Consider the following 15,413-nt stretch of genomic DNA (forward strand, 5'->3'; position numbering starts at 1 on the left):
GCAAACAGAAAAATATGGAAACCTAAAAGCAACACGGCAGGCTAATAATTTGACTACAACACTTTATAACTACTAAACTACTAAATTGTATCTTCATTCAGAGTCAAGTGGCATACAATATATGCAATTCACAACTTATTCATATATTTAGCAGTGAACATGCTGAAAGAAGTTGGTGCTCCAGAAGCAATAGCGGGAAAGTCCTTCCTGGATAACCAATGGTTTCAAACTTTCTTCCTCAGCTAATAAGAATGATGCCGGAAAAAATAAATTCAGATACAATCAATGAGATGATGTACCAAAACATTCTACATCCATTTATAAAACATAACAATGTTACCAAATAAGAGGTCCAAGAGGGTACATAGGTTACAAATGGTTCAGCTTTCACTATGCAATGCAGGGGTCAGCAAGCTTTTTCAGTATGGGGCCGGTCCACTGTCCCTCGGACCTTGTGGGGGGCTGGACTATATTTTGAAAAAAAATATATGAATGAATTCCTATGCCCCAAAAATAACCCAGAGATGCATTTTAAATAAAAGGACATATTCTACTCATGTAAAAACACCAGGCAGACCCCACAAATAACCCAGAGATGCATTTTAAATAAAAGAACACATTCTACTCATATAAAACCATTCTGATTCCTGGACCGTCCGGGGGCTGGATTTAGAAGGCCTGCATCCGCCCCTGGGCCTTAGTTTGGGGACCCCTGATGCAGTGTAATTAGCTGACACTGTTAGTTAGTACAGAGTTGCATTATAGAGACCTCCAGCAGGTGAATGTGATGACATCCAGAAATAAACGTACAGCACCTAATATATACACAACACCAGGAATACAGATAGCAGCAACACTTACAACTGCAAACACAAAACAAATTAGGTCTAGTTCATTGTTTAAACAGTTTGACAAAGTCCCTCCTCATCCCAGGTTTCCTCTGGCTGACCCATAAAACTGTATAAAGTAAGTCGGTGTCAGCATGAATATGCTTAACAAAGTGATCCACCATGGGAGCCTCCACAACTTTGTTTCTAATACGGGAGCGATGCTCCCTAATACGGGTGCTGACAGAGCGTACAGTGGAACCCATGTAAATCAAATTACAGGGGCATCGTATTAGATGCACTACATCTCTGGTTTGGCAAGTGCTAAAATTGCGAAGGGTGAATCTAAAGCCCAAGTTGGCATCCTAAATTTATTTTACCTGTAATGTGAGAGGGCAAGGCAAATATCTGCTGCATCTATAATGACCCACCACCAAGGAACTGGTGGGTGTGGGAACCGATATCAGATCAGTATGAACTAAAAAAATTTTTTTGGCAGAAAAAGTTTTTTAAGGCCAATGAGAGGGAAATCAGCACAAGCTTGAATGTTCCACAGTGATATGCCAGTGTTTCCTGAGGATCCTGCTAATCCTATCGGAATGACTAGAAAATTCGAAGGAGCCTGTAATGTGTTCTCTCGACTGAGTATGATCAATGGGGAGCAATAATGAAGGGCGTTCCTTAGATAGAGATCTGTTTCTTGCCTGATAAATGGCACACTCCAGATACCCCCTGTATGATACACCATCGAAAAAATCCCCTACTTTGGGAAATTCTCCGAAGTTACATTACTTGGTGTTTCCTTGTATATATTGTATGCCACTTGACTCTGAATGAAGATACAGTTTAGTGTATATATATATATATATATATAGTGTTTTAATCAAATTATAAGCCTGTCGTGTTGCTTTTAGGTTGCCAGCACTTTGATCTGGGGCTGCAAGATCCTCCCAATAAAGTTAGACTCCACACTAAGTGAGACCAAAGACAGATGCACTAGTTCATAGTCAATATATCTCTTAATCTGTCAATAACCTAGCAACTTCCAACAAACCTTGGATAGTCAGGTAATGCATAGGTGGAATAGAACACCAGCACAATTGTGTCATGTTAATTATGGAATAGTGTCAACGTCTTGGCGATATTTCACTTATAGGGGGAAATACCACCATTTGAGGGGGACTGTCTTCTGGGTTTCTGGGGGTTTTCCCGTTGTTATTCTGTCTCTCACAGCTACAATAAACCTACCATTAAAATTATGGACTGGTCATTTATTCGTCAGAGGGCAAACGGGTAAATTTAGCAGGGGATCAAATACTCCCCCCCCCCTCACTGTACAGGTGAAACTCGGAAAATTAGAATATCGTCGAAAAGTGCATTTATTTCAGTAACACAATTTAAAAGCAACACAATTGAAACCAATATATGAGATAGATGCATGACATGCAAAGCAAGATATGTCAGGCCTTTATTTGTTGTAATTGTCACTATTTGCCGTTAGGTGGGTCAATTATAAATGGAATGTAATTAATGAAATGTAATAGCAATGTTTATTTTTGTATTATTGTAACTATTTGTTTTATTACTGTGGAATTTCCAAAAGAAAGCATTTGTAAAAATTAAAAGAAAATTAAATAATAATAAGATGCATTTTAAATAAAAGGACACATTCTACTCATGTAAAAACACCAGGCAGGCCCCACAAATAACCCAGAGATGCATTTTAAATAAAAGGACACACATTCTACTCATGTAAAAACATGCTGATTTCCGGACCGTTTGGGTGCCGGATTTAGAAGGCGATTGGGCTGCATCCGGCCCCTGGGCCTTAGTCCCTGCTCTAACTGTATATTATAGCCAAAAATCTTTGGCCCAATGTATCATAACCGACTTTACCTCTTCATCTTTCAAGTGCCATTCCAGCAGCATTTTATACATTTTAGACAATTTTTTACAACTATTATTCAATATTTCAATTTCAAATTTTGATTTGTTATGGTCAAATCCACTTTCTTTTAAATTTTCTTTAAACATTTCATTGATTTGGCAATAGTGTAACCAGTCATTTACATACTCCTTAACTTATTCATACGGTTTCATTTTCCATTTGTTGTTAATTTTTCATATGTGACCCATTTTTCACTCATATTTATCTTTTTTACAGTCATAACTTCCAAGGGTGATAGCCACCAAGGTGTTTTACATTCTAATAGGTTTTTGTACCCATCCCAAACTTCCAATAGAGATCTTCAGAATATATGAACCTTTGTTTTATTATACCATAGATATGTGTGCCAACCAAACCTATTATTAAAACCTTCTAAATCCAATAAATCTGTTTTTTTTAACAATATCCATTCCTTTAACCAACAAAGGCAGGACGCTTCATAGTATAATTTCAAGTCTGGCAAGGTGAAGCCTCCTCTTTCTTTAATGTCTGTTAGTAGTTTGTATTGAATTCTTCCCCTGCCAGATAAATCTTGAAATCATTTTTTTTGCCATTCCTTAAATATTGCTGCCTCTTTGATTAATGGAATTGATTGAAACAAAAATAACATTCTTGGTAGCACTTTCATTTTAATAGCTGATATTCTACCCCATAGGGATAGGTTCATCCTTCTGTACATCATTTTCATATAATTCTCCTTAAGTGCCATACATGCCATAAATTTTATATCATTTTCCCATAATCTTTCCCAATCTGTCACCTGTATATTATGTCCCACATCTTTTGCTCATCAGCGTTTTTTTTCTAGAAAAAGAGGTGCTGGTGCTCATCAGAACTTCTTCCTTATTCTCTTAGAATGGCAATGGCACCCACCTGAGAGGTGCCAGAGCTGAGCTCCAGTGAACTCTGGTTGATAAAATGCTTTAAGTTAAATTCTTCAGAGGAGAAACCACTTAACTAACAAATTGTCTGATTCCAATAATGATTTTAGTGGTGCAATGTATATTATTTTGTTTTTATCCAATTTTATGTATTTAATTTTTGTAATCTCTTCAGCTAAAGCAATAAATAATAGTTGCATTTGTATCCGAAAGAAACAGAACTGAGAACCAGCATTTTATTTTCCATAACCATTTATTTTGCATTATAATGATCATAATGAAAACTTAGCTATTTTTTAATGATGCACTACAGAGTTCTTTGTACAGTGGTACCTCGACTTGTTCCGCAGCCGTCTTCGTAAGTTGAGGTTTTTGGTTCTCAAAGCGCTGCTTCGGCGCATGCGCGAAGCACAATTTCGCACTTCTGTGCATGTGCCGACCGCGCGCACACGGAGAGAAGACTTCCGGGGGTTGTCGACTTCAGAAGTCAAAACCTTCGGAAGTCGAAGCGTGCGGTTGTCGAGGTATGACTGTATTTGGAATCCACAATCCCCACATTCTGACCCCCTTCTCTCTGCTCTTGTTTTCCTTACCTCCACCAAAAGCAAGCAAGAAAGAAACAGATATCCAGAGTCCTGGATTTCACCACAAGGCCTCCAATTCCCCCTCATTGCCATGGATTTTAGAATACACAAGGAGGAGGTCTACACTGTCCCATTTACCCTTCCTGTTCAGGCTCTTGTGAGATTCGTGAAGCATTATAACATCTTCCTTCTGAAACTGTAAGACCAAATCTCCCAGTTGCAATAAAATTTCTTCCACTTTTCTGGACGGCACAAAGCTTTGTTGTTGCACAACCTTTGAATGTGAAATGGTAGTGAAAAAAGGGACCTGGAAAAAAGGAAAGAAGTGTTGACTTTAGTCCTTTACCCAGGGAATAGGCGATGGTGTCTGTGATGGTGAATGAGAATTTTAACAAGTTAGTTTTAAAAAGTGTATATTTAAGAAATCTGAAAAATATAATGTTGGTGTGAAAGAGTTAAACTGTACACAGGATGTTATGCTCTGTCACTGAGGATACTGGGAGCGTATGGGTATGCAGCTATTACTGTATAAAAGGGGGAGTTTCTCTACATGTGCTCTCTTGTTTCTTGCCTCTTATCTCTTGGTTTGCTTTCCACTGGTCCCTGCACTATGCCTGTGTGCTGATTGTAAGATTTATGCTATGCCTGGAGGGATCAAAGCATGCCTGCAATATCCCCAGGCTCTGTAAATAAATAGCTCATAGTTAAGGAGCTCTTCTCAGTCCTGATTTATTTGCTCTGCTGACCCAGCTGTTTGCTTTACCGCTGTGCCACTTTGCAAAGAAGCATGCCAGGCAGCCATTGCTGGAGTAGTCTTCATGGTCATTTACTCAAAGACGACCACAATAACTTTACAAAACGTCTACTGAACATATAATTTCATCAGAACATGAATATACAAAATGTTCAACATTAGGAATTCAGGTAAAAAAATTACTCAGATGTAAATCAAATTTGGCATCATACCCAAAGGAGTCTCAAGACATGAAGTTTATTAATAAACAGGTTATATTTATAAAATATAGTGAAATTAGAGGTTCTGAAAACTGCCCTAATTAACTATGTTAACAAAATCAAATTCTTGTGGTCAGGTGATTTGCATTAAAATGGGAGGGATTCTATCCCTGCCATCTCCTGGGCATTTTAAAGGGCACGTGCTGTGGCCACACAACAATATTTGAAAACAACACTCCCTCCCTGGTGTGTGAGCCTTGAGTGTGTGAACCTGGCATGAGTCTACAGTGTGATGCACCCGCATAAAAATTTGGAGTTGCACTCCATTGTCTCTCAGGATGGTTGGATGCCAACTGAGGCTCCCTCATTGTCCCAAACTGTGACCTAAACATCCAGAATCCTCCTTTTATTTTACCACATCTATTTCCATGCTAAACATGAAGTTTGAGAAAAGGGGGGTCCCAAGAGCCAATCAGGAACTCCTATCAGAATTCTTACTCAGCCCTCAAAAGTGAAACTAGCAAATCCCAGGCTGTAAAGGGCAGGAGAAGAAGGGGGCGGGATGTAGGGCAGAGGCAGCTCAAATGGCCTGGACTCTGCCTCTTCCCTCATGGGGCAAATCAGCCCATATGCCCCTCCCCCATTCATTCCAAATTCCCTCTTCTTTTCAGGAAGGAAGGGTGTGGTAAAATTGGTCCCTCTCCAAAGAGCATTATTCCTCAAAACACTGTTGATAGGGAGGTGTGCATGTAAGGCTGGATCCAGGCACATGAAAAAAGCAATTCAGTTAAATGTGTTGTGAAATCCCAATGCAGAAAGATAGGACTCCACATCGCCATCTGGTGTCACAGTGTTATATAAAGCAATTTATCTTTTTACGAATGTAGTTAAATTATGACAGCTAAATCTTTGAAGCAGCTTTTAGGTGGATACAGAGCACCTACAGGCAGAAGAGAGTGGAAATTCTGTTGCACAACTATAAATCCTTGCACTAATGGATTTATGGAGATACTGCTCATTGTCACACAATTTAAGGAAATTCAATTACATTTCTTTTACATAATAAACATGCTTTTTGAGAAAGAGGCACACATTTTGTCCTGGTCTGCATCCCAGTGGTGGAAAGATCCAGATGCAACTGGGGTGGAACAATGAATACACTTTCCCCTTTTGATTCAGAAGGGTATTTAATATAAACATCCCGATCTGAATCCTGCTTCTAGATAAGCAAGTGGCATTATGAAAGTTAAAGGGCAAAGTCCAGCCAGGCAAAACACTAAGGAAGGCTACAGAGTGGAGCCAGTAAGAGATATGATCCCTCTCACTTTTCCAGCAACGTGCAATGGAAAAAGAGAAGGAAGGAAGGGAGAGAAGGAGAACAGGACGGAGTCTGTGTGACTAGGCCTTTCCCCCTGACTGAATAGCAATGTTACCTTTATTAAAAGCTCCTCTAAAATCAATACATTTGGTCTCATTCTCAAGGCAGTTGACGGTCTTCTCACTTTTACACTTTTTCTCTCCTTTGGAGAAGCAGGATGGACACTGCAGACCATTTTCAGCCAGCATGTTGCGATCAGGAACTGCCAAGATCAAATGTATAGTGAGCATGTTAATGGTTTTATCTGTTTTTGTATCTCTGTGTTATATAAGCGGAATCCACCCTAGGAACTTACAGTTTTGCTGGGGCAGCTGCAAGTGTTATTGGATGAAAGCATGATCTAGAAACAATCTGGGTTCAGGACTGAGCATAGGACAAAGTCACCATTGATCTCTGAGATGAATGACGTTTACCCACAGTGGGGTGGGAGAGTGTGAACTTTATTTTCCTTTTAATCTCTCTGAATGTATTCATGCCATCGATTATGGTGTAGCCTCTCTGAAAATATAGGCTCTTAGTCCCCCATTTTTGTACAGAGATTCTGTCTCTCTTCTGCTCTTCAGCAATGAGCTATCCGAGAGTTTCTGTGAACTGCCCTGAGACACCCAGGTGGTATATAAATTCAATAAATTCAATAAATAAATTTCAGAGAACGCTGTAAGGTAGCGTCTTATCTTTGCACCATTATAACTGTTGGCTTAGGTAGTGCTTGCCAATTAAAAGACAGAAGAACTAGCTCAAGGGTGATTCAAGAGGACACTTGGATAAGATAGGTGGGTTGTAAGGTTCATATCTGAAACATCCAATTGAAAGTTAACTTGAAGGGACTATAAGCTATTTATGAGCTGTTTATGAGCTAAGGTATCCAGTTATATATCTGATCCTGCATGGTACTGCTTCAGGGGACAGGAAGAAGAGAGGCCTGGATGGAAAGGTAACCCATCCCTTCTCAGGCAGAGGCAAAGCTTCCTAGTAGGTCCCTCTTTTTCACTGTTTCTCCTCATGTCTGACTCTCTGTCCAATCTGAATCCCCACCCTTGAGAGCCCCTAATAGTCCTGAGCTGCTCAACCCAACCTATAGCTATCTGGGGCTGTCTCACCTCATTTGAACAAGACACAGGTCCTCTGAGTACTGCTTATTGTCTAAGGATCCAAGCCTTAGCCAAATCTAGTGCACAGCCCTAACATGTTAATGATTCTACAATGATGCAGAAACTTACGGCTGAGAGTTGCATTGTTACACAGTTGAGTGTTGCAGCATTGTGTCTTCATCTCAAAGAATTTACCATCTGCTGCAGTGAAGCTGTAATCGCCTAAGAAACAATAGCTGGGTGGCAAACATGTATTTTCAATTTGCACTTCAGGTTTATCTATGAAAAAGAATTTGAAAGAAATATCATGATCTGTGGGGGAAATGCGGTCTATTGCTCCTAAAGCACATTCATTATAATGGTTCCAATTTTCTGTGTTGCCCAAATCAGGACCTTTTCAAAGTAACAATATGGAAAGTATTATTCAATTTGGCAATCTAAAGTGAGGTGCTGTTTATTTATTTAAATGTGTGCACACTGCTATATCGTAAAAGGAAAGAGAGATCAAAATGTTTTTCAGTTATAATACAGTGGTACCTCTACTTACGAATTTAATGCGTTCCGAACGCACATTCGTAAGTCGAAAAAAATGTAAGTCAAATCCCATAGGAATGCATTGGGAGAAAAATTTGTAAGTCGAAGCAACCCTATCTAAAAATTCGTAAGTAGAAAAAATCCTATCTAAACCGCATCCAAGATGGGGGACGGAGCTCTGTTCGTAAGTATAAACATTCGTAAGTAGAGTTATTCGTAAGTAGAGGTACCACTGTACATAAAAGATACAATAAGAACCATATTAAAAGTAAATAGATAGATTTCAATAAACCAGTGTATTCTTAATAGTCTGCACAGGCCTGGTGGAAAAGAAAGGTTTTCTGCAGGCATTTAAGAGTTCAGCTCTCAACCACAAGCAGTAGTCTCTTGCCTCCTTAATCCATAGGACCAGCCTCTCTTTTTATGTTCGAATTAATTTGTAAAATGCATTAACATCCTTCTGGACCGTCTAGAGGGGTTGGGAGCTGGGGCACTGTCATACAGTGGTTCTGCTCCTTCTTCCTGGGCCGTGTTCAGAAAGTGGTGGTGGGGGATGAGTGCTCGGACCCCTGGGCTCTCACTTGTGGGGTGCCTCAGGGTTCTGTCCTTTCCCCCATGCTTTTTAACATCTACATGCAGCCAATGGGAGAGATCATCAGGGGGTTTGGGCTGGGTGTTCATCAGTATGCGGATGATACCCAGCTCTACCTCTCTTTCAAATCAGAACCAGTGAAGGCGGTGAAGGTCCTGTGTGAGTGCCTGGAGGCGGTTGGAGGATGCATGGCGGCTAACAGATTGAGCTTGAATCCTGACAAGACAGAAGTACTGTATGTGGGGGACAGGAGGCAGGCAGGTGTGGAAGATTCCCTGGTTCTGAATGGGGTAACTGCCCCTGAAGGACCAGGTGTGCAGCCTGGGAGTCATTCTGAACTCACAGCTGTCCATAGAGGCGCAGGTCCATTTTGTGTCCAGGGCAGCTGTCTATCAGCTCCACCTGGTACGCATGCTGAGACCCTACCTGCCTGCAGACTGTCTCGCCAGAGTGGTGCATGCTCTAATTATCTCCCGCTTGGACTACTGCAATGCACTCTACGTGGGGCTACCTTTGAAGGTGACCCAGAAACTACAACTAATCCAGAATGCAACAGCTAGACTGGTGACTGGGAGCGGCCGCCGAGACCACATAACACCGGTCCTGAAAGACCTACATTGGCTCCCAATACGTTTCCGAGCACAGTTCAAAGTGTTGGTGTTGACCTTTAAAGCCCTAAACGGCCTTGGTCCAGTATACCTGAAGGAGCGTCTCCACCCCCAACATTCTGCCCGGACACTGAGGTCCAGCACCGAGGGTCTTCTGGCGGTTCCCTCATTGCGAGATGCGAGAAACCAAGTTGCAGGGAACCAGGCAGAGGGCCTTCTCAGTGGTGGTGCCCGCCCTGTGGAACGCCCTCCCATCAGATGTCAAAGAGGAAAACAGCTACCAGATTTTTAGAAGACATCTGAAGCAGCCCTGTTTAGGGAGGCTTTTAATGTTTAATAGATTGTTTCATTTCATTTTTCTGTTGGAAGCCGCCCAGAGTGTCTGGGGAGGCCCAGCCCCAGATGGGTGGGGTATAAATAATAAATATTATTATTATTATTATTATTATTATTATTATTAAATTGGAATTCATGCAGAACTTCATTTTAGGTCAAATTTGTTGCATGACAAATCATGCCTTTTTCTATACATCTGACAATGCAGCTGCCATACACTACACTCTATCTTCTAGTCGATCCTAACAGTTTGCAGGCTCAGGGCATGCTTCCCTGAACTCTTGTTGTTGAACACAAGACACTTGGCAAGACACTTGCACTGCACCAACCTTACTGTCCCCTTGACCCTCTCCCTCCAAGAATTCAGTGATGTTGGAACAGATGACCATGTAAGCACTACAATCCCACCCAGGATTGCCCCAAGTCATTTCGGCACCTGAGGTGAACCACAAAATGGCACCCACACCCTCCTGGGTAGAAGGGGTGGGTGAATCAGGAACAAGCAAAGGGATCAAATCAACCTTAACCAATGGTTGAAGTAGTAACCAAAGACCATAAAGGTGGAGGGACCCACTCTGAATCACGCTGGGTAACTGAAACCCTTCTTAAGAGTTGAACTACAAGAATACTTCCTAAATGTTGGTTCCTTCCTCATCATTTCATCACCGAGATGAAATTATTTCAAAATTACCTGAGGGGGGATAAGGAGCCATGAAAGTATGAACCACCTTCATCTCCCATCCTGGTTGCTCAGCTTTTGAATAGTTTTTATATATCTGTGAAAGGATTCTCAATTTTAATATTCCAGGCTCATTGTCCTAGTATGATAACCAAAACTAAACTGGAGTTCATTGGTTTGGGTCAATAGGGATTTCTGGTTGATGCAAATCAAATTCACCAAGCTTGGTGATCAGCACCCAAATTTGGCCACTGGTTGTGATCAGGTGATGTTAGATTCCCCATTTTCATATGCAAGCCATTCCTTACTTCAGATATTGTTGGACTGCATCTCCCATCATCCCAGACTGGTGGCCTGGCTAGCTGAGGCTGATGGGAGTTCTGATTCATCTACAGCTGAAGTGTCACAGCTTCCTCACCTCACTTTTTTCATAGGTGAGTTGCCCCAGCATAGACTTCTATATGCTAAAAGGTAAACCTAAAGGACCCCTGAAGTCCAGTCACAGACAACTCTGGGGTTGCAGCACTCATCTTGCTTTACTGGCTGAGGGAGCCGGTGTTTGCCCGCAGAGAGCTTCTGGGTCATTTCTGGCCACTTCTGGCGAACCAGAGCAGCACACGGAAACACTGTTTACCTTCCCGCTTAAGCGGTACCTTTTTATCTACTTGCACTTTGACGTGCTTTCGAATTGCTAGGTGGGCAGGAGCAGGGACCAAACAAAGGGAGCTCACCCCATCGCGGGGATTCGAACTGCTGACCTTCTGATCGGAAAGCCCTAGGCTCTGTGGTTTAGACCATAGTGCCACCCATGTCTCTATATGCTAGTAGAACCCTTAAAGTTCACCTATCTTCTTCTTCTTGTTGCTGTTTAGTCGTTTAGTCGTGTTCGACTCTTCGTGACCCCATGGACCAGACCACCTATCTTAACCTGGATCAAATCCAAAAGCAAAAGACAAAAAGACAGTCAAATCTTACCTATATTTGTACGCAGAACACTGGAAGAACAGGTATATGTAACAGCGTTATTACAAGTTGTATTTGCATTGCCAGTACCTGTCATTCCAGTCCCGTTAAACACATGTTTGCACTTCAGAAATACTCCTGAGGGCAGGAGGAAAAGATCCAGGAATTAGCATCATCATCATTATCATTATTTTGTTTTGCTGTTTGCTTAATGAGACACAGAGGAGGAGGTGATAGTGAATTAAAACTTTTAATTTAAAAGGGGTTCAATTTAATAATCATTTTAATAGAAGAAAATGAAATGAAATGAGTAAAAGACTCATTATTAAAAACTCTTGTAGCCATTGTTCAGAACACTGGTTTAATTATTTCCAAGAAGTGAGGAAGTGAACCCTCGCTTTCCCATGTCCCACTTTTCCTCCCATCCATATTCTCACTTAAATACATTTTATTCCCACTGTTTGGTCACAAGCTTAGATCTGAGAACAACTAAACTATTGAATTTTCTACAAGAGGCAGTGAATGCCACTAATTTCAATGACTTTAAAAGAGGATTAGAAAAATTGGCGGAGAATAAGACTACTAAGGCTACTAAGCATGATGCCTATGTACTACCTCCAATATCAAGCATATTTCAAATATCAATTGCTGGAACCCACAGTAAGCCATAGTGTTGCTGTGCTGAGATCTTGATTGTGTGCTTCCCATAGTCATTGGCTTGGCCAGTGTGAGGACAGGATCCTGGACTAGGCATGAACCAATCTATCATTTTCTCTTACTGTCAATTTCTCATTTTTCTAATTCATTTTTTTTATCTGCAGCCACTTCCTCTAAGAAGCTCAAGGTGATGTACATGGTTTTCACCTCCCCATTTTATCCTCAGAAGATTCCTGTGAGGTAGATTAAGCCCATGGATAGTGCCTGGTCTAGGATCCCCCAGTGACCTTCGTGGCTGAGTGAGGATTCGAACCCTGGCCTCCCAGATCCTTCTCTGACACTCAAATCACATTCAGCTCCCCAAATTTCCACAATCAGCAAGTAGTAGTAGAGAATCTGGATCCTCACAAGGGGGTTGATGTGGTCTGTTCCAAGGGGTAAACTTGAAGGTGTCTTTCTTTGTAAAATGTATTTAATTTCTTCCTGCTAAGGCCCTACTTTGTTTTCTTTCCTTTCCTTTCCAAAGCAACTTTTGCTCTCCATTCCAATGGAATTATTATTCTGTCCTATTTTTAAGGCATATTTTCTCCACCTCCCCCACTAAAGAAAAGATTGTTCACCTTCTTAGCATTTTCCCTGCACTTTGAAATCATGCCCAACATTTTCATCTGGCAATTTGCACATCCCCCCTGTTTCCCCATCGCACCCCCACACACAACACACACACACACACACACAGAGAGAGAGAGAGAGAGAGAGAGAGAGAGAGAGAGAGAGAGAGAGAGAGAGAGATCCACATTTCGTGTGTATTGCTGAAATGCAGCTTCCATGTTAGCATGGGATATTTCATTATTTTTTCTGCATGACATAGTTTATTTGTATGACATCACAAGAAATAATCTCTTGACTTGACTCTCCCCTTCTTGACTTGACTCTCCCCTACTTTCTCTTGGTAACCCAGCAGTCCTTGCTCTCTCTGGTGTTGATCTGCACTCCTAACTCCCCTTCCCTCCCAAGAAACAAGTTCTCTTCAGTATCCTCTAAAGATCATCAAATGTTCCTCATCTTACCTGGAGAAAGTGGGGGCAAGAGGAGGCATGCACTCAGGAGTGCCTTCAGCATTCTAGAAAGATTAGGAGACTCAGAGCAGAGATGCATCTCAACAAGCAAACTGAGGCAGGTAGAGGCTCACCTGGAGGAATTTATAGGCCACAGACTCATGCTGCAGGCAACACTTGGGAACAAATGAATGGGTGTTGTTTGTTCACCACAAAGATAAAGAGGGAGATACTAAAATGCAAAGTTCATTAGTTGTTTAATGACACTTCTGATTTCTTTTTGATATAGATAATTTACCATTTAAATGGTGAAGGCACTCAAGAAAGCAATTGAGAGTGAAATACGCAAAGTCTAAAGTCCAGAAACCACTTACAAAATTGTCCCACAAAATGTCCTCCATCTAAGGATTCCTCTTAATTATCAGAAGAATTGGGTTATTTTTACCCCACCCACCCATCCAACTGGGTCACCCCAGTCACTCTGGGCGGCTTCAAGCATATACAGAAACATAATAAAACATCAAACATTAAAAACCTCCCTATAAAAGGTTGCCTTCAGATGTCTTCTAAAGGTTCTATAGTTACTTATCTCCTTGACCTCATGGGAGGTCATTCCACAGTGTGGGCACCACTACCAAGAAGGCTTTCTACCTGGTTCCCTCTAAGCTCACTTCTCACAGTGAGGGAACTGCCAGAAGGCCCTCAGAGCAAGATCTCAGTGTCTGGACTGAAAGACGAGGGGTGTGTGTGTTTGTGTGTGTGCTCCTTCAGGAAAGGCCTGGATATTAGATCAATTTCAGCAAGCCTGGAAATTATGGAATGGACTGTGGGTGCACACTGATGCAATGGAAGGTTTAACCATAAAAACTGATCCTCCTGTCTTGCCATGTTTTCCAAAGGGTAAAAGGGATGAAGTGAGACCTCAGGAATTGAATGTGCCAATGACTGAGAGAATGTCAGGTATGAGTCAGCCACTCACACAACTATGAAGAAGGTATTGATTGGAGCCTGCAATGGCCATAGAGCTTCCTCCATTAGGGAGCTACACAAATATGGCCATTCTCTCAACCAGTCGAGTGGGAGACACCAGACCATGTGCAAAGGCTGCTTGAGGAAGACACATTGTTGGTTCAGCTCCAAATTACCCCCAAAAGTTGTTAGTGCATCCACATAGAAAAAGAGTGGGGATACAGCGCTGTAGATCTGACATGAAAATGCTGGGTAAACACGGAACAGTGGGACCTAGGTGGGCAAGTTGAGTTGATAGCAAAGGATGCAGGTGGTATTGTGGCCTAAACCACTGAGCCTCTAGGCCTTGCTGATCACAAGGTCAGCAGTTCAAATCCACAGTACGGGGTGAGCTTCTGTTGCTCTGTTCCAGCTCCTCCAACCTAGCAGTTTGAAACCATTCCAGTGTGAGTAAATAAATAGGTATCACTGCAGTGGGAAAGTAAATGGTGTTTCTGTGTACTCTTCACGGTCCTCTATGTGTCGGAAAGCGATTTATTCATGCTGGCCATGACCCATAAAGCTGTTTGCGGGTGTGATGTATGTGACAGTTATGGCAGTTGGCACAGCTGTGACAGTTAGGTGAACAGTTAGGGTTGCAGGGTGGATGTCGTTCCTGTGTGTGTAACTAATAAACTAATAAACTATGACTGCAGTTTAGTAAAGACTGTTTTAGCAGCATTGCTTCATCACTGCAGAAGTCCAGGGTTTCCTGGAGACATTACATCAGGCATCCCCAAACTGTGGCCCTCCAGATGTTTTGGCCTACAACTCCCATGATCCCTAGCTAAGAGGACCAGTGGTCAGGGATGATGGGAATTGTAGTTCAAAACATCTAGAGGGCCGAAGTTTGGGGATGCCTGCATTACATGGTATCAGAAGATGGACTCTTTTTGACCTCCGTGTCCTCTTGTGCTCCAATGAAACCTAGCAGAGAATTGGAGACGATGGGAGCAAGCTTTTCGTGTTTATTTGACGGCTTCTGGAGCTGATCGCTTTTCGGCAAAGAGGCAGGTTGCTGTTTTGTTGAATTGTGTGGGAGAAGAGGCGGTACAGATTTATGAGACATTTAGTTTTCCTGATGATGAACCACAGACTGTGGACGAGGTTCTGAAAGAATTTCAAAAGTACTGCACTCCACGAAAAAATGTGATATTTGAAAGGTAAAAAAGGGGTCCTCACAGCCCTACACGAGACACACCCAGGGGTAGTGAGGATGAAGGCCCTTGCCAGGAGTTATGTGTGGTGGCCGGGGATTGACAGAGAGATAGAGGCCTGGGTCCAACACTGCCAGACCTGCCAAGAATCCCACCCG

Source organism: Zootoca vivipara, chromosome 6 (assembly GCF_963506605.1).
Source record: "Zootoca vivipara chromosome 6, rZooViv1.1, whole genome shotgun sequence".
Classification (NCBI taxonomy): Eukaryota; Metazoa; Chordata; class Lepidosauria; order Squamata; family Lacertidae; genus Zootoca; species Zootoca vivipara.